Source organism: Dendrobates tinctorius, unplaced genomic scaffold, assembly GCF_039654945.1.
Source record: "Dendrobates tinctorius isolate UK_male_01 unplaced genomic scaffold, ASM3965494v1 ptg000020l, whole genome shotgun sequence".
In the NCBI taxonomy this organism is placed as follows: Eukaryota; Metazoa; Chordata; class Amphibia; order Anura; family Dendrobatidae; genus Dendrobates; species Dendrobates tinctorius.
The window spans coordinates 12,226,155-12,253,583 of record NW_027361688.1 but is presented as its reverse complement, the minus strand read 5'-3'; positions in this window follow the sequence as shown (position 1 = coordinate 12,253,583).

Sequence of the window (27,429 nt, the reverse complement as noted above, 5' to 3'; positions counted from 1 at the left end):
CATCCACGCCACCAGGGCGATCAGGATGGGCCCGATGAAAAGCACGAACCAAACTTTCGGCATGAATATCGGATGCAGAGACACAAAAATTATCCTCCTGGCCATAACCCTTCCATTTAACCAAATACTGGAGTCTCCGTCTAGCCAGACGAGAGTCCAGTATCTTCTCAACCTCATATTCCACATTACCTTCAACCAATACAGGATCAGGAGGTGCCACCACAGGAACTACTGGCTCAACAAATCTCTTTAACAGAGACTTATGAAACACGTTATGGATCTTGAATGTAACAGGAAGAGCCAATCGAAACGAGTCTGGATTAAGAATCTCGAAAATCTTGTAAGGTCCAATAAATCTAGGTTTAAACTTTGGAGAAGCCACCTTCATAGAGATATTCTTTGATGACAACCAAACCATATCACCCACCTTAAACCGGGGACCAATGGTCCTATGCCGGTTGGAAAACTGCTGGGCCTTTTCCTGGGAGAGAGACAACTTATCCACCACTTGGTCCCAGATCTGGTGCATTCTCTCCACCACAGTGTCAACACATGGGCAGGCAGAAGACTCCACCTGCCCTGAAGAGAATCGAGGATGAATCCCAAAGTTACAAAAAAAAGGTGACATCAAAGTGGCAGAACTAGCTCTATTATTTAAAGCAAATTCTGCCAAGGGCAAAAATGAAACCCAATCATCCTGATCAGCAGAAATAAAACATCTCAAATACGACTCCAAAGTCTGGTTTGTTCTCTCCGTCTGCCCATTGGTCTGAGGGTGAAATGCAGAGGAGAAGGACAACTGAATTCCCAGCTTGGAACAGAAAGTCCTCCAAAATCTAGAAACAAACTGAACTCCTCTGTCAGATACAATGTTTTCAGGAATCCCGTGCAAGCGAACCACCTGTTGCAAAAACAAGGGCACCAACTCTGAGGAAGATGGCAACTTAGGGAGTGGTACAAGATTGACCATCTTAGAGAATCTATCACAAATCACCCAAATAACAGTCATTCTCTGAGAGACAGGCATATCAGAGTTAAAATCCATTGAAATATGGGTCCATGGCCTCTTGGGCACCGGCAAAGGCATCAACAACCCACTAGAGCGAGAACAAGGTTTAGACCGGGAGCAAGTCCCACAGGACTGCACAAAATTCCTGACATCACGAGACAAGGCGGGCCACCAAAAAGACCGACTCACCAAATTTCTAGTACCAAAAATACCTGGATGACCAGCCAATGCGGAGCAATGAACTTCAGACATTACTGTCTTCCTCCACTGGTCAGGAACATACAATTTTCCAATGGGACAACGCTCAGGTTTGTCCTCCTGAAACTCTTCCAGAGCACGTCTCAAATCGGGCGAGATGGCAGAAAGAACTACCCCCTCACCTAAGATGGTAGCAGGCTTGGTCACAATAGGAGAATCAGCAAAGAAACTCCTAGAGAGGGCGTCTGCCTTGACATTCTTAGTGCCTGGAAGAAAAGAGACCACAAAATCAAAACGTGTGAAAAACAAGGCCCACCTAGCCTGTCTAGGATTCAAGCGTTTGGCCGACTCCAGGTAGATCAAATTCTTGTGGTGAGTAAGGACCACGACTTGATGTTTAGCTCCCTCCAACCAATGTCTCCACTCCTCAAATGCCCACTCCATGGCTAACAGTTCCCGATTCCCCACATCATAGTTACGTTCAGATGGGGAGAACTTTCGGGAAAAGAAAGCACAGGGATTCATTTTAGATGTTACAGGATCTTTTTGGGACAAAACAGCTCCTGCACCAATCTCAGAAGCGTCCACCTCTACCTGAAACGGGAGTGAGACATCAGGTTGCCGCAAGACCGGAGCAGAAGTGAACCTTCGCTTCAGCTCCTGAAAGGAAGAAACAGCCTCCGGAGACCAATTCAGCACCCTTCTTAGTCAAATCAGTCAATGGTTTGGCAATAACAGAAAAATTAGCTATAGCAAAACCCAAAAATTTCTGGAGGGCCTTCAAGGAAGTGGGCTGAACCCAATCATAAATGGCCTGTACCTTGGCTGGGTCCATTTCAATAGTTGACGGAGACAAAATAAATCCCAAAAATGAAATCCTCTGTACCCCAAAAAGGCATTTCGATCCCTTAACATACAGGGAATTCTCCCTCAAAATCCGGAACACAGTCCGAACATGTTCCACATGAGAGTCCCAATCCCTGGAAAAGATCAAAATATCATCCAGATAGATGATCAAAAATTTATCCACAAAGTCTCGGAAAATATCATTCAAGAAGCACTGGAAGACAGAAGGGGCATTAGTGAGCCAAAAAGGCATCACCAGGTACTCAAAATGTCCCTCCGGAGTATTAAACGCCGTCTTCCATTCATCCCCATGCTTAATGCGAATAAGATTATACGCCCCCCCTGAGGTCAAGCTTGGTAAACCAGCAAGCACCTTTAACTCTGGAGAATAGATCAGAAATCAGGGGTAACGGATACTGATATTTAACAGTAATTTTGTTGAGGGAACGATAGTCAATACAAGGCCTTAATGAACCATCTTTCTTGGCCACGAAAAAAAACCCAGCACCTAAGGGTGAAGAGGATGGTCTAATATGACCCTTCTCCAACGACTCCTTAATATAGGATCGCATAGCCTCGTGCTCGGGTACAGATAAATTGAAAAGTCGACCCTTGGGAAATTTACACCCAGGGCTCAGCTCAATTGCACAGTCATAACTCCTATGAGGAGGCAAAGACGCAGACTCATTCTCACTAAATACATCATAAAAATCATCCAAATAGTCAGGAACATCATGCGACTGGGGAGAGGTGGAGAAAACAGGAGCGTCACTAAGGGCACACCGACAACCCCAACTCACCACAGACAAAGATTTCCAATCCAAAACTGGATTATGGATTTGCAACCAAGGAAACCCCAGAACGATGGTATCATGCAAATTATGCAACACCAAAAATCTGCAATTTTCTTGATGGTCTGGGGCGACCCGCATTACCACCTGGGTCCAAAACTGAGGTTTATTCTTCGCCAAAGGAGTCGCATCAATACCCCTCAAAGGGATAGGCATCCGCAGAGGTGTCATAGGAAACCCACAACGTTTAGCAAAATCCAAGTCCATCAGGTTCCAAGCTGCTCCCGAATTCACAAAAGCCTTAGCGGAAAATGTGGACAGGGAGCAGATCAGAGTAATTGCCAGAAGAAACTTAGGTTGAACACCACCCACAGCAAATGTGTGTGCAAAACGTTTCTCTCGTTTAGGGCAGACAGAAATAATATGAGAGTCATCTCCACAAAAAAAACACAGCTTATTACGCTTTCTGAACTCCTGACGTTGCGCCCTAGACAAAACTCTATCACATTGCATAGGTTCAGACATTTGTTCAACAGGTGGCAACACCTCCCATGCAGTTTTGCGTTCACGCAAACGCCGATCAACCTGAATGGCTAATGACATAGAATCGTCAAGACCCGAGGGAACAGGAAATCCCACCATAGTATCTTTTACGGTTTCTGACAAACCCTTCCGAAAGAGAGCTGCCAAGGCACCATCATTCCAGGTAGTAAGGACCGCCCACTTTCGGAATTTTTGACAGTACAACTCTGCAGAATCCTGACCCTGGCTCAATGCCAACAGGGCCTTTTCAGCCTGATCAATAGCATTAGGTTCATCATACAACAACCCCAAGGCTTGAAAGAATGCATTCACATTAGTTAGAATAGGATAATCAGGTTTTAAAGAAAACGCCCAATCCTGGGGATCGCCGCGCAGCAAAGAGATGACAATTTTAACCTGCTGCGCGGAGCTCCCCGATGAGTTAGGCTTCAAGGCAAAAAATAATTTACAATTATTCTTAAAATTCAAAAATTTAGACCAATGCCCAAAAAACACATCAGGAGTAGGGATCTTTGGTTCAGCAGCATGTGAATGAGCAAGATAGGCGGAAATTCCCCGCACTTCAGCAGTGAGCTGCTCCACACGATCAGACAATTGTTTAATCTCCATTGAGAAAAAATTCCCCCTACGGCCTCAGAGAAATAGAGGAAAAAATATGCACGAAAAAAAAAATTCTGACACTTTTTTTTTTTTTTTTACAATTCTTTCCTGCTATTGAGTACCCTAGAATCTGCGGTATGGCTGGTGATTCTGTTATGAGTGAGTCACCGGAGGAGGAAAAAACAAAAACACAAGCTAAGTCCAGAAAACCGGAGAGGTTGGTAGCTAGCGGATTGCAGACCCCTGATCCTATTCACCACAACTAATAGTAGCCGTGGGGGGTTCCTACGGTGCCCTAGACCCCTCGTCACAGCCGGAGAGCTAAATAAGCCTAAAGAAAGAAAGGGGAAATCTAAACTACCCCAGAGCAGACCCCAAAGCAATAGACAGCCCCCAACATGTATTGTCGGTGAAAAACAGAAGAAAACACAAACACAGACAGAAAGACAGGCTGCGCAAATGATGGGGCCCAACTAACTAGATAGCAAAGGACAGAAAATATGCTGGCTGCAATCACGCAAAAAACCCTGCCAAAAATAATGTCCAACACGTCTGATAGAAAAGGCCCTGAAGTCACTAGACTTCAAAATGACTATATCAGCACTCAGGTATATTCTGAAGACAGAGCAAAGAGATCAACTGATCAGAGACAAAAATGGGGTTCAGCCCGTCCCAACCAGGGCAGGCTGAACACAAACACTAAGTAAACAGACAAAATCTCATGGAAAAATAGCAGAGCAAAAACTTAGCTTTTAGTAGACAGGAACTAAACTGGATGTCAGAGCTCAGAGCAGAAAGGATCACCAGCAAACCCTGCAGGGCGTCGGCTGCCTTATATCGACTCAGAAATTCCAGATGTCCAATCACACTCCACCTGTTCAGATGACAGGTTCTTCCCATCCAGATCAATTTCGCTACCTCCTTTCACCAGCAGAGGGAGTTCATCAGACATCAGAGGTGAAGGAGAAAATGAGCTCATAACAGTAACCACTAGACTGTGAACCTACTTGAGACTGTAATTGCAGACCTATGAGTCATATGTTGTAACTGCTGTAAAGCTGCATACCCATTTGAGACTTTAACCACCGAGCTGTTTATCTATTTGAGACTGAAATTGCAGAGATGTGTGTGATATATTGTAACCACCAAGCTGTGAACCTACTTGAGACTGTAACTGCAAACTATGCACCATAGATTATGACAGCCAAGCTATATACCCATTTGAGACTGTAACCACAAAGCTGTGTGCCCACGTGAAACGGTAACTGCAAATCTGTGTGTCATATATTGTAACTGCTGTAAAGCTGTATACCCATTTGAGACTGTAACCACCAAGCTGTATACCCACATGAAACAGTAAATGCAAAGCTGTGTACCACATATTGTAACTGCTGTGAAACTATATACCAATTTCAGACTGTAACCACGAAAGAGTGCGCTCTCTTGAGATTGTAACGGTAAAGCTGCGTGCCACATATTGTAACTCCCAAGTTGCATACCCATTTGACACTTAATTTCCCAGCTGTCTACCCACTTGAAACTGTAAATGCAAAGCTGTATACCATATACTATATTGTAACTGCTGCAAAACTGTATACCAATTTCAGACTGTAACCACTAAGCAGTATACCCACTGAAGACTATAATTGAAAAGCTTTGACCTGGATATTGTAACTCCCAAGTTGTATACCCATTTGACTTAATTGCCTTGCCAAGCCGTCTACCCACTTTGAAACTGTAAATGCAAAGCTGTGTACCATATATTGTACCCACTGTGAAGCTGTATGCACATTTGAGGCTATAACTACCAATCAGTGCACCCACTTGAGACTGTAACTGCAAAGCTGTGTGCTATATATTGTAACCTCAAAGTAGTGTACCCATTTGAGAGTACTGTAACTGTAAAGTTGTGTACCATACATTGTAAACGCCGAGCTGTGTAATTAACTGAAAGTATAAATCCAAAGCTCTTTGTCAAATATTGTAACTGCTGTAAAGCTTTATACCAATTTGAGACTGTAACAACCAAGCTGTGTGTCACGATTCCTCTGCTCAGAATGTCTGGGACTCAGTGATGGACTTTCCCTTGGTTTACTACGTGCTCTTTTGGTATTGACCTCGGAACATCTGACTTCGCTGACTCACGGCTTGGCCTTGGGTTTTGACTAGCGTCGCACTGTGTATCTACTTGAGACTGTAACTGCAAAGCTGTGCGCCACACAGTGTAACCCCCAAGTTGTATACACATTTAAGACTGTAACTGCCAAGCTGTGTACCATAAATTGTAACCTCCAAGCTGTGCAACTATTTGAGATTGTGACCTTCCAGTTACCGTAATTGCTATTGGTTGTAGCTAACATGCTTTATCCTCCAGTTGGAGTAAAATTGCATTTTATTGTCCACTCCAATTTTTTTTAACCCTTCAGTAGGATTCCATGATAGAATTAAAGGATACACACTCTTACATGTATATTGTTGTCACTTTTGTTTTATGAATCCAAAGCAATTTAAATTTTGTGTATACAGCTCCTATGTAGAAGTATGAATCTCCACGGTAACAGACTACAAAACAAATTCTGTGTCGTCTGATTCTACAGCTGTTTCATCTGTTCTCTACTTTTTGCTGACCTACTAGCACAAAAGAGAGTAACAACAGGACCAGATTACACAGTGATGGTTTGTAGTCTGTTACTGTGGTGTCACGAACAATGTAGGAAAGACTAAGTGCAACACGAAGGGATGAGGGGAAGGGAGCCCAACACTAGGGAAGGAGGCAGTGGAGACCCATAGGCAGATCTAAAGTCACCCTGTCTGCCCTAAACGTCCCTATATAAGTTGTGCACCTATCGCCAAGGAGGAACCTAATCCCTGCATCCCTGTCTGACCCTGGCAATATGCCCTGCTTAAGACAGCTGGGATAGACAAACAAGGAGAACACTTATCTTGAGTAGAATCAGAGATGTAACACAGACGTCCTCCAGCAACGTCAAAGAGGAAGGTAGCCAACTGCTATAGCTCCAAGCCTCAACAGGGGGAAATGGAAATATCACCGGCGACTCCCAGCAGCAGGCTGGGAGTCTATAAACACCCAGGTCCAGATGTGTCAATTCGAGCCGGAGAAAGGTTCCTCCTGGGTCAAAGAGTCAGAAGGGTTAAGAAGGTGTCTGCTAAGCCAAACGCAGAGACTGTCTGCAGCTTCTGACATACCCGTGACACATGGAGAAGCATAGGAAATTTAGAATAAAGGCTTTTTACAAAACCCTTGATTCATTTTTTGATATATTATTAAAATTCATTAGCTAAAGGTGATTGTATGTACCTTTCCCGAAAGCAACCATGAAGGTCACGGGAGCGGAATAATATATGCACCCCTTCCCACTATATAAGACAGTATTGTCACATGATTGATGCGTTTATGTCCCACAACTCCTCTTTCATACACTTATAATTGGTATATTCACCGGTAAATACATTAATAAATAATGAGTGATGTCCCAGATGATGGATGAGGAGCTATTACAGGGCGTTGTGTGCCGGATCATTAACTGATATTTCACTTCCTAAACATTGTAAAGAGTTAAAGGCATGAACAAGCCATCTGATATTAACACATGTTGTAATAACAGGGGGCACATACATTATATTATATTATCTCACACAGTAATTGTTATAGGGACATCACCACATTCTAGTCGTGAGGGCGGATATTTAATTACAGGTAATTATGTTTTATTAACTAATGATAACAATAAGCAATAAGCTTATACTATAATAAAGAAAAAAATGTAATATTATTATTTATTGTTGTTTTTTCTCTTTTTATTAGTCTATGCTAATATTAAACAGACATGACTTCTTTCAAGAAAATGGTGGAAAATAACAATTATGGAAAAAAGTCTTTTCAACAACTACAGGAGCTTTTCTGACCTCTCATTCCTCGCCCATAGACATTAATGTTGGGTCATCCCCTCTGCAGATGTAACGTCTCCCGTTCTTCTGGGAAGGGTATCTACAAGATTTTGGAAGTGTATGTGGGGATTTTTTTTACCCTTTATCAAAAAGAGCATATGTGTGGGGTTAGACCCTGATGTTGGGGAGAGGCCAGGATCACAATCTGGTGTTGGATGGGGTTGATGTTCTCCCCCTCCATGAGCACAGTCATGGGGAACAAGAAAGGGTCTTCCCCAAACTGTTCCCACAAAGCGGGAATCTACTACAATTGTCCACAATGTCTTGTGCTGAAGCATTAAGATTTCCCTTCACTGGAACTAAGGGCCCAATGCCGACCCCTAATAACAGCCCATAGAATTATCCTCCTCTGCCAAACTGTACAGCGGGCACAATGCAGTCAGGGGGTAACGTCCTCCTGGAATCACCAAACCCAGACTCATCCATCAGATTCCAGATAGAGAAGTGTGATCCATCACTGCACAGAGCACATTTCCTCTTGAGTCCAATGGTGGTGACGTTACACCACTCCATTTGTGCCTGGTATTATGCTTGGTGATGTAAGGCTGTATGTAGTTGCTCGGGCATGAAGCTACCGGTGCGGGGCGCAGTGTTTGTGCTGATGTTAATACCAAAGGAGGTCTGGACTCTGCAGTTGTGGGGTCAGCAGAGTGTTGATGACTTTTCTGTCCTCTGCTCCTCAGCACTCTGTAACGTTACAGGGTCTCCACTTCAGGGTTGGTTCCTTCCACTTTTCAATAGTATCACAGGTAATGGCAGTGGCATTGACTCCATTTAATTCATGGCCCTGGGCTTGTGGCCAGGAGAAAATCATTAAACAACAAAGGACAAATCCCCCATTCTGGCAATGCATGAAGGTGTCAGCAGAGAGTTCTACACCAATTTCTCAGTTTTCACCTAACAGTGGATAGGGGGGGGTGACATGTTTAGGATGGAATACCCGTTTTAAAAGGTCTCTGATTTAGAAAACCCATTTTAGTTACCATATTAAAGAATTCATTGCCAGAAGCGACTCTGAATCTGGAGTGTTCAGAGACTTCAACTAGAACTGTGTAATGCCTCTTTAGCCCTGTGGGAGTGCTGCAGAAAAATCGAACACTTGCTGTCACCTATTAAAGAAGGTCCTGGTATTCAGATAATAATAATTGGAGAAAAAAATCTTATTCCAAAGCAGAAAAACTCCAGGATCTCAAGACACAAGAAGTCTTCATAATGTCAACAAGAGTCCAATACCCTGGTGCAGGGGCGTAACTACTGAGGTCACAGGGGTCGCAGTTGCAACAGGGCCCCGAAGTGATTAGGAGCCCGCCCAGTCTGCAAAGAAGCAGCCGGCTTCATGTGGGACCTGGGCTTTCATCACGTCCTGCGCCCCCTCCTCCAGCATGGACTCGGTTATTCCTCCCCTCCCCCTGAGCTCTGTACTCCACCCCCCCAGTGTCTCACATGATGGAGGATGAGACCTGCTGCCAACACCTCTTAGTGACCAGTCATGGAGCTCCATGACTACAGAGTGCAGGGGGAAGGTGGATGTTCTGTGTACACAGGACCTGTGATGAGGTCACAGGAGGGGAGGAGTCAGAGGTCACATGATCAGGAGCCTCAGTGTATGCAGGACTCTGCTGTGCTGGTTGTCATGGTGCTGGATGAGGGTAAGTTTATGTGTGGGGTCAGGAGGGGTTTACAGTGTGGATGTAGCAGAGCTGTGTGTGTATGAGGTGTATGGAGCGCAGCCGTGTGTGTGTACAAGGTGTATGGAGCGCAGCCATGTGTGTACGAGGTGTACGGAGCGCAGCCATGTGTGCACGAGGTGTACGGAGCGGAGCCGTGTGTGTGCGAGGCGTACGGAGCGCAGCCATGGGTGTACAAGGTGTACAGAGTGGAGCTGTGTGTATGTGGTGTGTGGAGCCGTGTGTATGAGGTGTGCGGAGCCACGTGTGTACGAGGTGTGCGGAGCGCAGTGTGTGTACAAGGTGTACAGAGCGGAGCTGTGTGTGTACAAGGTGTACAGAGCGGAGCCGTGTGTATGTGGTGTGTGGAGCCGTGTGTATGAGGTGTGCCGAGCCACATGTGTACGAGGTGTGCGGAGCGCAGCCGTGTGTGTACAAGGTGTACAGAGCGGAGCCGTGTGTATGAGGTGTGCGGAGCCACGTGTGTACGAGGTGTGCGGAGTGCAGCGTGTGTGTACAAGGTGTATGGAGTGCAGCTGTGTGTGTACAAGGTGTAAGGAGCGCAGCCGTGTGTGTACAAGGTGTACAGAGCAGAGCCGTGTGTACGTGGTGTGTGGAGCCGTGTGTATGAGGTGTGCGGAGCCACATGTGTATTAGGTGTGTGGAGCGCAGCGTGTGTGTACAAGGTGTTTGGAGCGCAGCTGTATGTGTACAAGGTGTACGGAGCGCAGCTGTGTGTACAAGGTGCGCAGAGCGGAGCCGTGTGTACGTGGTGTGTGGAGCCGTGTGTATGAGGTGTGCGGAGCCACATGTGTACGAGGTGTGCGGAGCGCAGCCGTGTGTACAAGGTGTACAGAGCGGAGCCGTGTGTATGAGGTGTGCGGAGTGGAGCCGCACGTGTACGAGGTGTACAGAGTGGAGATGTGCGTGTATTTTGGCATGGGGGGCCCATTTGAAAGTTTGCATCGGGGCCCATAACTTTGAAGTTACGCCACTGCCCTGGTGGCAATTGTGGGGTTGTCGTCCATTGTACCTTCGGGCTCATTATCAATGGATATGCTTGATCTTCCCTGGTCAGACATAAAAGGAATTAAAGCAAAAGCAAGGCATAAAAATACTAAATCTTCTGCTCTATTAAGGGATAAGAGAAGCGAATAGACGTTGAATTTAAAGGATATTTAGGAGAACAGGCGAGACTAGAGCTGGAGAAGACATTTACCTTCCACCTTCCTTAGAGAATACTTTCAGGGCTTCTTCGCCTCTGCTGACTGTAATTTTTGGTCCCGCTGCCATCCATCGTTGACAATAGCCTATCTGCTTGTGATACATTAACTTGTCAGCTACAAGGGGGGGGGGGGAGTTGACTTGTCAGAAGCCATTGAGAGGCCTATTCTTCACCATTTTTCCAGGAGGCCCCATGAAATCAGCCTTGTCTAAATGATTAGACAAGATCTTTTATAAAGCCAGAGAGCGGGATGGAGATTTCATCTTTCTTCCCATTGATCAAAGTCAAAGAATAACACGATCTCTCTGGAACCTGCTGCAAACAGTCACAGACGTTTACGTTCAAGACAGAAGCCGTCAATTAGTTTGGAATGAAACCACTCCGTTAATAAGGATGGGATTCGTTATTTGGAGACAGTTCTGACGGCTTGTCCTCAAAATACAATACGTTCCAAAAGTTTGCAAAAAAGTTTTATCCGATACATTTCCAAAATGTTACAGATTTCTACAAAGCAATTATTATACCTATATCATAGGGCTTATACGACGGAACCTTGATTAGTAGGAGTAAAGAAGTAATGATTAGTACTGGGAGTCATTTTCAAAAAATGTGATTAAATTTTGCAGTTTGTCATTTTATTGGAGTGTCTAAAAGGTTCTAAAATTACTGTGCTGTAATATCACTGTGTGCATTATCCCTGTGCTGTGACATCACTGTGTGCATTATCCCTGTGCTGTGACATCACTGTGTGCATTTGTACGGAGGTGGCGGAGACCCTCACGAACCTCCTCTCTCCTAAACATTCCATGGGGCACCTCGGTGTTTATTGCTGTTTTATTCTTGTATTGTGTAATGTGTTATATACTCTATGTCAGTGTGTAAAGTTAGCTGAGGGATAGAAGGGGTTAATAAAAGGGACCGGTCCAGCAAGCTGAGAGGGAAGGAATTTTCTTGTCCCTGGAGCAGAATCTGGGCAGGCTTGCCCTAGGCAGGACGTGCTTCGCAACCCGGAACAGAAAGTACCCCAGTCTGGGGGATACGAGCTGCCAAGGACTGCCAGGCAGTGTGAACGGGCCCTAGTGTTATGGGACCATCCCCAGAAGGACTTTTTGCGGCTCCCAAACCCGGATGGGAGCTGGTGATGCTGGGCCGGCTCGTGAAGTTGCAGGGACAGATCAGGAAACATTATATTATCTACAGTAGTTTTCCCGTTGGAACAAAACCGTACCTGTGGTGTCTTCCTATGTGTTTAGTCCCAAGCGGCTGAAGTGAGGGAGTAAAAAAGGTAACTAACTGTACTGCAAGACTGGACTTTATTTGTCACTGACTGTGTCTTAGTGAACTCGGCCATGACTACCACTGCGTGCCACCTTGTTACACATTATCTCTGTGCTGTGTCATCACTCTGTGCATTATCCCTGTACTCTGACATCACTGCACACATTTTTCCACTATTATGACATCCTTGTACTCTTCATTTCTGTACTGTGCTATTACTCCACACATCATTTATCTGCCCTAACATAACTGTGTGCATTAAGGAGACCAAAATATCCATAAGCATTGCTGGTATATGAAATAGACGATGGTTCGTAATTCAGTGGCTTCATAGCTCAGCTGACTATGGAGTGGAGGAGTGGGCTTCTAAGAGCTGCACCCACCACATGCAGGTGATAATTTGAGGAAAAATTAAGGTTTTTAAAGAATTCCTTTAAGATAATGAATAATAACAGACCAACCATGGCACAGTATATGTTAGGACACCCACTCGACCAATACCCATATTAGGTCATGAAAGGCTCCCAGGGGACACTCCACATTAGAACTTGATAACCACAACCATAAGGAGTACAGAGTCCAAATTATAAAAAAAAAGTATAAATTTATTAAACATAAGTATCACAAACATAGATACATATAACTACAAGACAGGACCAGGTAATGAAGGCTAGGTCTCAGATTACATAATCACATAAAGTGCCAAAGTGCTATTCATAATAAATATAATGCTATGGGAGTAAATTGTAAAAGTACAAGCCAGTGTGCATAAAATCCCCCAAAGCTGGAACAGGCCAAAGTACAATTAGATATACATCATAATTAAACGCCCCAAGTGCTTACCCATGACGATATATAACAGGACCTAAACCCCACGCCACCGACGCGCGTTTCGATGCTCTTTTTCAAGGTGCCGAGTGGGCCTGTTCCAACTTTGGGGGATTTCATGCACTCTGGCTTGTACTTTTAGCATTTACTCCCATGGTGTTATATTTATTATGAATAGCACTTTGGCACTTTATGTGATTATGTAATCTGAGACCTAGCCTTCATTACCTGATCCTGTCTCGTATTTATATGTATCTATGTTTGTGATACTTATGTTTAATAAATTTATACATTTTTTTATAATTTGGACGCTTTAAGATAATGAAGTAGCTTTACCTGACATCCGAATCTGACTCATGGCTCATGACATACAATATAACCCGGAGCCGTAGAACGTAATGAGCTCTGCTTCCCTAGCTTAACGCTCTATGCTTTACCGGAATTTACACGATGAAAATATTTGACTTTTCCTTCCCCGGTTCATTGAATTAGAATGTTCCATAAGCCCCGTTATCAGTCACGAGTCACAATACAAGGTATTACCAGATTCACATCCCGGGGATAACGAAACTCTAAATGTGATTAATCTTCCTAATTACACTAATCTTTATTGATAATAATTATCCCATTAGCCATGCTGAAGACAATTATTTAGATAGAAATAGCTGAAGATGAAAATCCAGAGCTCATATCTAGGAGATACTGTAGAAATCCTGCGGATGATTTAATGAACATCTCAAAAGATGTTAGAAAGAATTATAATAAATCTGCTAAGACTCTTCAGTAAGAAAACTGATGACATAAACCAATAAAAAGTCATACAATAAGTTAAGCGGGGGCTGGCTACATGTGATAACTGCCCCGCCCCTGCTTAACTTACTCAGTAGGTTCTAGGTAGGTCACACACATGTAAACCTAGAGGCAATGTCCTACTGACCTTTTGTAAAGGAGTCTCCCGTAGGCGCCATCTCTAGCTCTACTCAGAGGAAGAGAAGAGGACAACCAAAATTGGAAGTAATAATGTGCCACGGGGTTTATTTCTTGAGGGATGATTCACAAATAACCTATAAGATCTTCTTATAGATATGTCCTGTCTTCATCCAGGAGGATGACCCAAGAGGTCCCTTCCAACTCTACCATTCTATGATTCCACCATGGTAATGCTGGTCATCGAGGAGGAAAATTAATGGAGTGATCTGATTTCTACATGTGCACCCAGTGTATGTTAGCATTTTATTTACTTTTGGAGAGTTAAGAAAAAACACCACCGAACCTCCATGTTTTTTTTCTTCATTCCTGGCCTTAAAAAAAGTGTGTCTACCAATATTCTATAGGGATGCCAAATAGGGAGGTGGAGATTATTTTACTTTGTATGTGAATTTTTTGCTATTTTTCATTCATTTATTTATTATTTGTTTTTTGTTGCAAAAAACATAAAATTTCATTAAAAAAAAATTGTATAAAATTTGCTTTTATTAAATTTTTTTCCGAATTGATTCTGCCTTGAAAGATGTTTTATGTTCTCTTCAGACCTCAAAGAATATACGGTAGAAGTTATATAATCCTAGGGCCCCTGCACAGTCCTAGGGCCCCTGCTCTTCTCTATTTACACCTTGACCTCGGACAGCTCATAGAATCTCATGGCTTTCAGTATCACCTCTATGCTGATGACACACAGATCTACATCTCTGGACCAGATATCACCTCCCTACTAACCAGAATCCCTCAATGTCTGTCCACTATTTCATCCTTCTTCTCCTCTAGATTTCTAAAACTTAATATGAACAAAACAGAATTCATCATCTTTCCCCCATCTCACGTGACTCCCCCAACGTACCTATCCATTAAACGGCTGCCCACTCTCTCCAGTCCCACAAGCTCGCTGCCTCGGGGTTATCCTCGAAACTGATCTCTGTTTCAAACCACATATCCAAGCCCTTTCCACTTCCTGCCAACTTCAACTCAAAAATGTTTCACAGATCTGTACACTCCTCAACCAAGAATCTGCAAAAACCCCAGTCCATGCCCTCATCATCTCTCGCCTTGACTACTTTAACCTCCTGCTCTGTGGCCTCCCCTCTAACACTCTCGCACCCCTCCAATCTATTCTAAACTCTGCTGCCCAACTAATCCATCTGTCCCCCCACTATTCCCTGGCCACACCCCTCTGTCAATCCCTGCACTGGCTCCCCATTACCCAAAGACTCCAGTTCAAAACCCGAAAAATGACATACAAAGCCATCCACAATCTGAGTCCTCCATACATCTGTGACCTCGTCTCCCGGTACTTACCTGCACGCAACCTCCGATCCTCACAAGATCTCCTTCTGTACTCCCCTCTTATCTCCTCTTCCCACAATTGCATACAAGATTTCTCATGTGTATCCCCCCTCCTCTGGAACTCTCTACCGCAACATATCAGACTCTCACCTACCATGGAAACCTTCAAAAAGAACCTGAAGTCCTACCTCTTCCGACAAGCCTATAACCTGCAGTAACCACCAATCCACCAAACCACTGCACAACCAGCTCTACCCTCACCTACTTCATCCTCACCCATCCCTTGCAGATTGTGAGTCCTCGTGGGCAGGATCCTCTCTCCTCCTGGACCAGTCGTGCCTTGTATTGTTTAAGATTACTGTACTTGTATTTATTATGTACACCCCTTCTCACATGTAAAGCGCCATGGAACAAATGGCGCTATAATAATAAATAATAATATAATGATAAATTATTATACTTCCCTGTTTTAGGACCACACCTCACCTATACAGGTGCCGCAGCTCCCCGTCAGGACTTCCACTCACTTTGGATCAGTATATGGATCGGTCTTGAGATCAGTCTTCGGTCTGGATCTTAAAGGGGTTGTCCTGGACTTTAACATTGATGGTCTATCCTGGGTCAACAATGTCTGATCAGTGGAGGCGTGACACTTGGCAACCTCACCGATTTGCTGTTCGCGGTGTCAGCGGCGGCCTTAACTGTTCAGTTACGGAGCTGCACAGATCCGTCGACAGAACAGTGGCCGCGGCCGGGTACTGCACATCCGCCTCCTATTGATTTGAAAAGGGTCAGATATGCAGTACCCGGCCGTGGACACTACACAGTAAACGGAGAAGTCGGGAAAAGCTGATTGATGGGACTGTTGGGTGTCGAACCCCCCGTCGATCAGACATTGATGACCTATCCTAAGGATAGACCGACAATGTTAGAGTCCACAACAACCCCTTTAGGAGACTGTTTAGACCTCAACAGACATCAATGATATACTTTGACCCACATGGGGAGAAGCGAAAATCATCACCTCGCCTCACGTCATAGCGCAGAAAGATCCAAAACGAAGACCAACCCGAAGAGTGCAGGGAGTTTTGTTAACAGGGCATGTAAAGGTCAAACCTAAGACTATTATTCTTGACCCTCAAATGAATCCACCAAAATTGCCACCATATTACTGAATTTGTTCGAATCGATCTTAAAAAATTAATTTGCTAACAAATCCTAATTTTTGGGCAAAATTTGTAAAGAATTTGAATAATCCTAGAAAATGTCAATGTTCCCCACCCCATAACTCAACTATTTTATTTCTGCCAGTCCTTCACCGTCAGACCCTGTTGTTTTTCTCCTTACCTGTCATTCAGGAGGCCCGTCTGCTATGTTACGCTGCCCCTCACAAAAGCCTCCTATTCAAACCAATTTTGGTGTCTCAAAATCAATGGCCCCCGACGGCTAGAAGGCAGGTGCTGAGACAGAAATAATGCGGTCTGTGTTCAGGAATACAGGGATCCGTCTCCATTTCACATTCTCCTGCCGCAGCTGGAAGCCCTGGATGCTGTAATTACTCGCCATGTTTCCGCATAGAACTTCCCTTAAATAGATCTAAGAACACATTGCCCACGAAACCCGCGGGCAGAGACTACAGTGTGAATATCCCGACACCACCAACATGCTAAATAAAAAAAAGAACTATTACCGTGAAGTTAACAAGAAGGTGTAAAACCCTAAAACAACAAGCTTGGGAATAGTATAGATATTTCCATGTCAAACTGAGCAATTACAGCTAAATACGTACTTGAACGCAGTTTTTTAAATTTTTTTAAAAAGACCAGAGCTCTTTTTTAGAGCACAAATTCCAGTTTTTCTCTTCACAGAGCCATAGACCCTGCTTGATAAAATTATGACTACTTGCATCCACCACTAGGGGGAGCTTAGGAGCTTCCCGCATACATTTTAACTATTTTAATGGGGGCTGTATAAATCTTTATGCAGTAAGTTTCTTAAAGTTGTCGTTGGTAAAAAATATACTTTTCATCCTTTATGAAAAGGACTTACAAATATACTTTTATTTTCAAAGGTGCCCCGATCAGCCTCAATTCCTGGTTCTGCAGATTTACTTCCTGTTATGTGATCAGGAAAGGAAATCTTTTCCTGTATTAGAGTGTCAGTTTTAGTTTTCCACTCATGGAGCTGTGTGATGGCTTGTTTTTGAGGTACAAGTTGTGATAATTTTGTCACCATTTTGGGGTACATACAACTTTTGGATGGCAAACTAGCTCTAACTGTTTAGATGCAGTGGCCGATAATGACCATGGCATCTTAGGGATTAAACAGCCAGAATGGAGATGTCATACACATATATTTGACAAAGGGTAAATGGCCATGTGAAGGGAAGCAGGAGATATATCTGTCATGTCTCCGCAAGGACCTGCTCCTGCAATGTCTGCTTCTGTTGACAGGTGCCACCATCATATTCATTCTGACGACAGTGCTGGTGATAGAAGAGACGTTGGAACCAGAAGTTCTGGATGGCGCAGGCTAAGTTCAGCCACTAAGATTATGGTGGCTGTGGCGTGTAATGCCATCCAGCCTGACAGGTGTGTGTGTGCTGTCCAGCTGCAGTTATCAGCTTCCTGCTCTAGCCATTTGGGAGTACCACACTGTGAATGTTGGGGAGATTTAATGGCGGTTTACAAAGCATATGTAGCTATAACTGGACACTTGGATCAGCAGGTGGTCCACCCACACAAGCTAGTATCTCCTACAGGAAGACCTCCTGTGGAACTACTCTCTTCTAACTTCCTACCTGGCTTCCAATAATTGGGCCATGCTGCTACAGCACTCGAGCTAAAGAAGCCTGCTCTACACCCTAACAGAATTGAACACTGGTGTCTCACAGTTCTATGGCCCTTAGAAGAAAGCCTGGTTTTGATGTAGTGGAGCGCTAGTTTGCTGCGTTGAGCTCTTCCTTCAGGTCAACTGATCCGTCTTCTTCCAGATCCAGGCAAGTCTCATTCCAACCTTCAATGTGGAGGGATTACTGGTACCATAGCAGCATTGTTTTCTCTCTCAGGTGCTCGGGGAAAACCACCATGTCTGTGCGATGCGACTCCTTCATTCTGACACGGTCCTAGTGATTGATCCTGCGGTAACCAGGCACTATCTTCTCTCTTGAAAGCGTTAGTTCATTTACCAGTCACTCCTTGTTAGGATGCACTTATTGATCTGCCTTTTTCTCACAGGCACGAGTCTCTCTCTACACTTCCTGAACAGACACTTGTTCAAAACCAACACACAGCAAGCTGTAGGGGAGAACGCACTAGTCCAAGTGCACACAAATCAAAGGGGAGCATAGTCTCTTAAAATCACAATGTAATTCAGTTCTTAGCAAGGACCGACCCCCTACAAGAGCGGGAGTTTAATGGCAGCCATATTGGTTACTAATCCAGCTTTCGCAGAGGCAAAAGTCGATGGTCAATTATTTTACAAGATGAAAGAAGAGGAGGACATATTTACTGGATATACTGATTTACATTTAGAGGGATTTTTGTTCAATATACCTTCTATATACTGTATGTTTCCAGAAAAAATATAAAAAAAATTTCTTGAACGTATTTTCCAGCCCATAAATAAATACAGAAAGATTTTCTGTTCCTAGGTCAAATAAAAAGTCATCTTATTTGTGTCACTCCAAACTCCATTCCCCTTGCCATGTCGTCTACGGAAAGTCTATCTCCTGCCTAATACACAGTCAGCAGATGTGACCAGCTAGCAGCTGGGTTCTCGGCCTTTCCTGTTTTTTTCAATTCCATAGCCTTAAATAGATTTTCTAATAAATCTGACTAATGTTTCTGTCAAAGTATTGCCAAATGGATTTCTACCTTCGGTACCCAATGGCTGTCTAGGTCTGAATAGTCAATTGAAGGAGCTAGTTGCTAGGGATTTCCTGCCTAGAAACCACAATCCTTTAAACATGATTATCAGAAATATTGTCTAGCAGCTGGTCATACTTGGTACGAGGCCTTCTGAGAATGTAAGGGACTTGGTAGTACACCTCTTTGCCGCATCTGCTGTTGGCATGGGTGAACCAGGGCATACTGAAAACAACCTCATGGATAGAGATGAGTAGTCCTCTCCTCCATAGCAACTGGTTTGTACTAGTCCATCGAATTGAGAAGGCATCTAAAAAACCTCTAGCACGTCATAACGTCGTGTAAAGAGTAGTGTCTATACCTCATGTAGTATCAGTACGTTCCAAGGCCTGGTAAGCACTAGAAATGCCAAGGATGTCAGACGTAGAAGTGCTGCCATGGAGGACTGGACATTCGACCAGGGCTACGTGAATCAAAATGCACATCTCTACTCACGAATGTGTGGACTTTCCTGGTTGGATCTTCAGGTCATTGATACTGTTTGGTGGCAGGTACGCTGCCAAGGGTGAGGGGCAGGAACTAGAGTCTTCCTAACTGTTTTTATGCAGTGGCCGCTATTTACAGTGGCATCTAAGGGATTAAACAGCCGAAAGCAGAATGGACATACCGTACATGTAGGAATGTGAACTGTCTTACCCTGTTCCTGCCCCTGAAGACAACAGACTCGCTATGTGATTTCCTATCTTATATGCTAAAATATAGGTTTAGCATATAAGATAGGAAATGGTCAAGGACAGAACTAGCCCAGTGGGTGGGCACTAGTGCTGATAAAAGGGGGCCCTTCCTGGTTAGAGGGAGATCAGTGTCAGTGAAGTGTCTAGTGAAGGCCAAGTTTAGGTGCAGTGGGTTGCTAGAGGCAGCATTTGTGGCTTGTTCCAGGGAGTGGGAGGCATTACTGGGATCCCGAGCAGTCGTTCCCATCATGTCCGGAGCCTAAGGTCTGGCATGAGGGTTTCCTGACACATCGTGTCCTCTGAAGCACAGTGGAAGATGGACAGGGACCTGCATAGACGGAAGGTGATGGCCGGAACCAGGTGCACTGCCAAGGTGGCTGAGAAATGCTTGAGGCTGACAGAATCAGTGGGCTTGGGGGTAGCCCAGGACAAGCTAGCGACAGGACTGAAGAGGAGTTGTGGTAAGGAGGAAATAAAAAGGTGAATTGCTGCGCCCTATCCCACCTGCCACCACCTGATGAACTTGGACTGTTAAGTAAAAGTTTGACTGTTACAAAGAACTTGGTGTCCCATGCACTGTGTGCGGCAGCTCCTGAGGACAGAAGCCTGGATGCGGTGGAGGCCTGCGTCCTACATGTGAGTGTGATGCACCCACACCCTACAGCACACTGGGACTATGACACCCCTTTCCTGTACAGTGCCAGAGCGAAACCGGACCATGGTTAGACTAAGTTCCTTTTGGTGAGTTTGTGATGTTGCAGGTTTTCTGCACCATTTCTGCCCTCATTAAGTAAAATAGGATACTTGCATTTTTTCCAAAATACGCAGCCTGAAATACTCACCAGAAGTTCATTGTGAAAATATAGCCTTAGTCAGGTATGATTAGGTTGAAGAACAAAGCCAAGGAGCAAGTCAGATGGGTTTAACATGTTGAAACCATGTTTAGGAGGTTCAGAAAAGGTTTGGAGAGGGAAGGAATGATGCCCTAGTAATGTGGAGCTTGGGATGGCATCACGACATAGAGTTCAAAACTACCTGTAAAGAGGTCAACAGGACATGTAGACCCACTGGGTTGCTAACTAACCCACAAGGGTGCATCTAATCAACTCTCGTTCCAAGCAGCTTACTTTAATGTGCAGGTTCGTAACCCAGGAGAAGCATGTTTGCCCATTCACACTGTAGAGACTGCTGCCGAGTCCTGGGCTTATTGCCCGTGTGGACCCTTCGGGCGCCTCTGGCCCTCTGCACTATTCTAGAAACTATCCCCTGACTTACCAAGCAGTAGCCCCTACTACGAAATTAACCCTATGCTTACTAACTGAACCGTGTGCACTAGGATGCCGCCCATCTAGTGGCCAATGTATGCACTGCAATTTCCCTTATCTAACAATGTTAAACATATCAAATAGACAAGACAATAAGACAATAATACAAAGATGGCATAAACATGTCTTACGTTATACATTCAGCAACAATGGTAATACACTTTCACTGTGTAGCAGTACCAGTATAACAACCAATGGTAATACACCTAGTGGTGTAGCAGTACCAATATAAAGATAAACAAACATGTTTACTCATCCCCTTACAAGAGGACCCATCAGAGAAGTGTCACCTTGTCACGGTTGATGGGCTCACATGAATTGTCCAATTTATGCGCCAAGAACCTTTACTTTTGTAAGTAATTTTAAAAAAAAATTTTTTTTTTTTACTTTTTATCACAGTTTACTCAGCAATTATGATATATTTTGAGTTCGCATATACATTGGTCTCTACAGAGTGCTGGTGCGTTCCTCCTTTTTGCAAGTTATGCATTCACTGCTGTAGGCACCTGTTCATACTATATGGAGGTGCTGGTCAGGTTTTTTTGTTCTATGCTGATTTGAAGTACGGCTATGCTAGGGAGTGAAATCAAAGGATTGGGACATGAACATTCAATCACTGAATGACAGGTATCTAGTCTTTTTGGTAATGGTAATGAGTTGATAGGCTAGAGTCACCAAGTCACAGTACCTGGAAAGCAAGCGTAAATAACAGTCAGGTCAAGTCAGGCAAAGTTCAAACATGAGCAGTAGTCAGGATGGGCAGGAAGACAAAAAGATGTGGTGAAGAACTCAAGCTGCATCGGTAAGAAATGGAAAAGGAATAAAGACATACACCACCGGACCCAAAAGAACATTATTTCTCACTTACAGGGCAATAGGGAATGTTCTTAAGGAGCAGGGACAATTGGGCATTGGCTGATATGAGAGGCATTAGCTCAGAATTTCCGGCAGAGAGGAAGCAGGAATGAAGACGCTGAACACTCGGAGAGATGAGCAGCATTTTGAGAAGCCGATGCCAATAAAGGGAAGCGGAGCAGTGTCAGAACATTAGGGAAGGATAAAGTTGTGGCGCACAGAGGGACTTGATCATTGACGGACCATAGGGATCTGGGCAGCCCTTCCTTAAATTGAAGCAAAGAACTTTTTTTTTTACCTTTCTGACAATACAGCGATGAGGCCCAGGAATGCCAACTAGTGAAGGCAAGCGTAAAGATGTTGCCATAGCAATCGTTTAGAATTCCGTTTTTTTGCAGTCCAGTCGCCATGGGCAACAGCACCACTCTTTGTATTAGTATTTCCACGTGAGACCCCATGCATCTCATGGAGGTGATGATCTGTGGTATATCGGCCTTGACAAGCAGATTAGGTGCCAGTTATGGAGGAGACATTTGACAGTCAGAGCTCTCGGGAAAACCCAGCTGTAAGGGAATAATGGATGAGGTTGTGAACGCCGCGTGACAATGTTATACTTAGACCTAATGCCACATGCGAGGCACAGCCATGCCGAACTACATTCACATTAGTCCAATTTGACTGACGGCGTCTTGCCAGCCTGACAAGGGGCGACATATATATTTCAGTAGGCCCTGCCATTATTTCCCCATTACCCCGGCACCTAGACCTGACTCGCGGGATGTCGAGAAGATTCTCCGTATCTGAAGAGAAGGTGCCTCATTGTATAGTAAGTTCCCTAATAAACCAGCCAGTCCTTGTATAATCTCCTTCCTTATATATAGGAGCGGGAAGCTTTTAGAGTAACTTTTCAGGGATTTGTCTGCTTAAGATGGAGTGAATGCTGACACCCTGCCGAAAATAACACAGAGTAATGTCTGAGGAGTCAGGAGAATCCTCTGCTCCCAAGTCTTCTAGATAAAGAGGAATTATTTCATCTATATATATAAAAGTGAATGTATGTATGTGTGTGTGTATCACCAACCAATCACAAAGCATCTTTCATTTCACCAGAGCTGTTTAAAAGAAGCTGAGCTGTGATTGGTTGCTATGAGCAACAGTTTTCCTTGCAACCAATCACTAAGCAAAGAAGCTGAGTTGTGATTGGTTGCTATGAGCAATAGTTTTATCACTCCACGACAACACCTCAGCAGACACTTCCATGGTGGGAGAAATCTAATATCCCCGAGAACATAAGCTCCCAGCCATTGTCTGCCCCCCAGAATGGAGCAGAGAGGACATGACAGAAATGAATCCCACCTCCCTGCCCATATACCCATCACACATCCTCCATCCCATAGGCACATCTTCCCTCTTAAAGGGATACCCGGTATGGAAGTTAGGATGTGGGATATTAGGGGTAGTAGTCCGGTGGCTCTGGCTGACATGATGATGTAGGATATTAGGGGTAGTAGTCCGGTGGCTCTGACAGGATGATGTGGGATATTAGGGGTAGTAGTCCGGCGGCTGTGACAGGATGATGTGGGATACTAGGGGTAGTAGTCCGGCGGCTGTGACGGGATGATGTGGGATATTAGGGGTAGTAGTCCGGTGGCTCTGACGGCATGATGTGGGATATTAGGGGTAGTAGTCCGGTGGCTCTGACGGCATGATGTGGAATATTAGTGGTAGTAGAACGGTGGCTCTGACGGCATGATGTGGGATATTAGGGGTAGTAGTCCAGTGGCTCTGACAGGATGATGTGGAATATTAGGGGTAGTAGTCCGGTGGCTCTGGTTGACGGGATGATGTGGGATATTATGGGTAGTAGTCCAGTGGCTCTGGCTGACGGGATGATGTGGGATATTAGGGGTAGTAGTCCAGTGGCTCTGACAGGATGATGTGGAATATTAGGGGTAGTAGTCCGGCGGTTTTGACGGGATGATGTGGGATATTAGGGGTAGTAGTCCGGTGGCTCTGGTTGATGGGATGATGTGGGATATTAGGGGTAGTAGTCCAGTGGCTCTGGCTGACGGGATGATGGGGGATATTAGGGGTAGTAGTCTGGTGTCTCTGGCTGACGGGATGATGTGGGATATTAGGGGTAGTAGTCCGGTGGCTCTGGCTGACGGGATGATGTGGGATATTAGGGGTAGTAGTCCGGTGGCTCTGGCTGACGGGATGATGTGGGATATTAGGGGTAGTAGTCCGGTGGCTCTGGCTGATGGGATGATGTGGGATATTAGGGGTAGTAGTCCGGTGGCTCTGGCTGACGGGATGATGTGGGGTATTAGGGGTAGTAGTCCGGTGGCCCTGGCTGACGGGATGATGTGGGATATTAGGGGTAGTAGTCCGGTGGCTCTGGCTGACGGGATGATGTGGGATATTAGGGGTAGTAGTCCGGTGGCTCTGGCTGATGGGATGATGTGGGATATTAGGGGTAGTAGTCCGGTGGCTCTGGCTGACGGGATGATGGGGGATATTAGGGGTAGTAGTCCGGTGGCTCTGGCTGACGGGATGATGTGGTATATTAGAGGTAGTAGTCCAGTGGCTCTGACGGCATGATGTGGGATTTTAGGGGTAGAAGTCCGGTGGCTCTGAAGGCATGATGTGGTATATTAGGGGTAGTAGTCCGGTGGCTCTGACGGGATAATGTGGGATATTAGTGGTAGTAGTCCGGTGGCTCTGAAGGCATGATGTGGTATATTAGGGGTAGTAGTCCAGTGGCTCTGACGGCATGATGTGGGATTTTAGGGGTAGAAGTCCGGTGGCTCTGACGGCATGATGTGGGATATTCGTGGTAGTAGTCCGGTGGCTCTGACGGGATGATGTGGGATATTAGGGGTAGTAGTCCGGTGGCTCTGACGGAATAATGTGGGATATTAGTGGTAGTAGTCCGGTGGCTCTGAAGGCATGATGTGGTATATTAGGGGTAGTAGTCCAGTGGCTCTGACGGCATGATGTGGGATTTTAGGGGTAGAAGTCCGGTGGCTCTGACGGCATGATGTGGGATATTCGTGGTAGTAGTCCGGTGGCTCTGACGGCAAGATGTGGGATATTCGTGGTAGTAGTCCGGTGGCTCTGACGGGATAATGTGGGATATTAGTGGTAGTAGTCCGGTGGCTCTGAAGGCATGATGTGGTATATTAGGGGTAGTAGTCCAGTGGCTCTGACGGCATGATGTGGGATTTTAGGGGTAGAAGTCCGGTGGCTCTGACGGCATGATGTGGGATATTCGTGGTAGTAGTCCGGCGGCTGTGACAGGATGATGTGGGATACTAGGGGTAGTAGTCCGGCGGCTGTGACGGGATGATGTGGGATATTAGGGGTAGTAGTCCGGTGGCTCTGACGGCATGATGTGGGATATTAGGGGTAGTAGTCCGGTGGCTCTGACGGCATGATGTGGAATATTAGTGGTAGTAGAACGGTGGCTCTGACGGCATGATGTGGGATATTAGGGGTAGTAGTCCGGTGGCTCTGACAGGATGATGTGGAATATTAGGGGTAGTAGTCCGGCGGTTTTGACGGGATGATGTGGGATATTAGGGGTAGTAGTCCAGTGGCTCTGGCTGACGGGATGATGTGGGATATTAGGGGTAGTAGTCCAGTGGCTCTGACAGGATGATGTGGAATATTAGGGGTAGTAGTCCGGCGGTTTTGACGGGATGATGTGGGATATTAGGGGTAGTAGTCCGGTGGCTCTGGTTGATGGGATGATGTGGGATATTAGGGGTAGTAGTCCAGTGGCTCTGGCTGAAGGGATGATGTGGGATATTAGGGGTAGTAGTCCGGTGGCTCTGGCTGACGGGATGATGTGGGATATTAGGGGTAGTAGTCCGGTGGCTCTGGCTGACGGGATGATGTGGGATATTAGGGGTAGTAGTCCGGTGGCTCTGGCTGATGGGATGATGTGGGATATTAGGGGTAGTAGTCCGGTGGCTCTGGCTGACGGGATGATGGGGGATATTAGGGGTAGTAGTCTGGTGTCTCTGGCTGACCGGATGATGTGGGATATTAGGGGTAGTAGTCCGGTGGCTCTGGCTGACGGGATGATGTGGGATATTAGGGGTAGTAGTCCAGTGGCTCTGGCTGACGGGATGATGTGGGATATTAGGGGTAGTTGTCCGGTGGCTCTGGCTGACGGGATGATGTGGAATATTAGGGGGAGTAGTCCGGTGGCTCTGGCTGACGGGATGATGTGGGATATTAGGGGTAGTAGTCCGGTAGCTCTGGCTGACGGGATGATGTGGGATATTAGGGGTAGTAGTCCGGTGGCTCTGGCTGACGGGATGATGTGGGATATTAGGGGTAGTAGTCCAGTGGCTCTGGCTGACGGGATGATGTGGGATATTAGGGGTAGTAGTCCGGTGGCTCTGGCTGACGGGATGATGTGGGATATTAGGGGGAGTAGTCCGGTGGCTCTGGCTGACGGGATGATGTGGGATATTAGGGGTAGTAGTCCGGTAGCTCTGGCTGACGGGATGACGTGGGATATTAGGGGTAGTAGTCCGGTGGCTCTGGCTGACGGCATGATGTGGGATATTATTGGTAGTAGTCCGGTGGCTCTGACGGGATGATGTGGGATATTAGTGGTAGTAGTCTGGTGTCTCTGGCTGACGGGATGATGTGGGATATTAGGGGTAGTAGTCCGGTAGCTCTGGCTGACGGGATGATGTGGGATATTAGGGGTAGTAGTCCGGTAGCTCTGGCTGACGGGATGACGTGGGATATTAGTGGTAGTAGTCATGGTGGCTCTGGCTGACGGGATGATGTGGGATATTAGGGGTAGTAGTCCGGTGGCTCTGGCTGACGGCATGATGTGGGATATTAGGGGTAGTAGTCCGGTGGCTCTGACGGGATGATGTGGGATATTAGGGGTAGTAGTCCGGTGGCTCTGACGGGATGATGTGGGATAGATAATATATAGATAATAGATAGATAGATGGTAGATAGATAATATATAGATAATAGATAGATTTGTAGATAGATACTAGATCATAAAGAGATAGAGAGATAGGTAATAGATAGATAATAGATAGATAGATAGATAGATAGATAGATAGATAGACACACCTACATTCCTAAACATTCAGCTAATTGATCGGATTGTGACTACCTACAACCACCACTAGGGGGAGCTCGCTACACAGACATTTATACATCTCCCATTGCTCCAGTAATTAGTGTACATTAAACCCCAAAACCAAAAGCAATAAATTATAGAGGAAAAGTCACAAATATTCATTGTCCTCATGTTCATTTTTCAGCATTTTCTATCTCGGTCGCATCCAGCGTATTGTTTCCTGAACCATTTCTTTCTCCATTAATCCTGGATATTATCGCCTCCTCCTTCTTAGCCTGAGAGCAATTTCCTGAAAT